Genomic DNA, 1,250 nt, shown 5'->3' on the forward strand with positions numbered 1-1,250 from the left:
AGGCCAAACACTTGGGTGGCTGAAGATTTGACAAATCCTAAATGTGAAGAAGCAAAGATTTTTTTTGGATTTAATTAGCTCTTGATTACGATATATAGAGTAAGGTATGTAACTCTTAAACCTTTGAGTGTTTATAATTCATTTGAAAGTTACATGAAAAACACAAACATTGATCTTGTAGTATTCGACTGTTTCTCTGATTAAATATTATTTTTATTTTTCTGCTACGTTATATTTTAATTTATTAATTATTTTCATGTTTGAGCATGAGGTCGAATCCCAGCAGTGGTATCAAAGCCATTGTTTGATGTTTTTCATGTAATGTGCATATTTGATTCTTGGTGATAATCAATAGGATTGATTATGTGTAGATTTGGTATATATCAATTTTAAAGGCTTTCTTTAAAAATTTATTTTTCTATTTTAATTCAAATATGGATAGCATGTAATTAATTCATTAAAACATATTTTAAAAGGTTTAAAATCATGTTTAGTTGAAGAATTAATGAATGGATTAAAAGGCTTGTGATGCCAAGTTAAAATCAAATAGTTTTGAGGTGTTTTAGGGACTAATGTGCCAATTATTTTTCGTAATATTGGGAAAGTGTTATGAGCAGTTTTTAATTATTAAAAATTAGTTTTATCAAATTAAATTACTGCATGTTTCAGCCAAACTTGATTCGGTATGAAAAAGGTTCATAAAATTCATGTTTTCGAGTTCCAAAACAATAAAGATTCAATGCAGAAAATTTTGGATAGCTATGATCGGTTTTGGTGACTTAATTTTTCATGAATTTTGTGTTTAATTGTTAAACACACTTGCTAAAAATTTTTAGTTGCTTTTTCATGAGTTTGACTCATGATTTATGGAGTTTTAAGAGCACTTAAATACCATCTATTTTAATTTTGGGTGATCCATAAAAATAGAAAATTGTTTCCTACTTTAAAAACAATTCCTAAAATTAAGAATAGAATTTTAGTTTTGGATGATGCATAAAAATAGGAAATTGTTTCCTACTTTAAAAGAAATTCCTAAAATTAAGGATAGTGTTTTAATTTGGGGAAATTGATAGGAAACAATTTCCTACTTTACAAAAAATTTCTAAAATTATATAATAGCATTGAACTTTCCTTAAAATTTTGGTTTGACTAGAAGTTTCCAAAAATTTTTAAGTCACCATTTAAGTAACTTGAATAACATACAATTTAGGAAACTAATCCATGTTTTAAATGTTAGAAATTAAAATGTT

This window comes from Theobroma umbraticum, unplaced genomic scaffold, assembly GCF_002168275.2.
Source record: "Theobroma umbraticum cultivar Fairchild unplaced genomic scaffold, ASM216827v3 scaffold_95.0, whole genome shotgun sequence".
In the NCBI taxonomy this organism is placed as follows: Eukaryota; Viridiplantae; Streptophyta; class Magnoliopsida; order Malvales; family Malvaceae; genus Theobroma; species Theobroma umbraticum.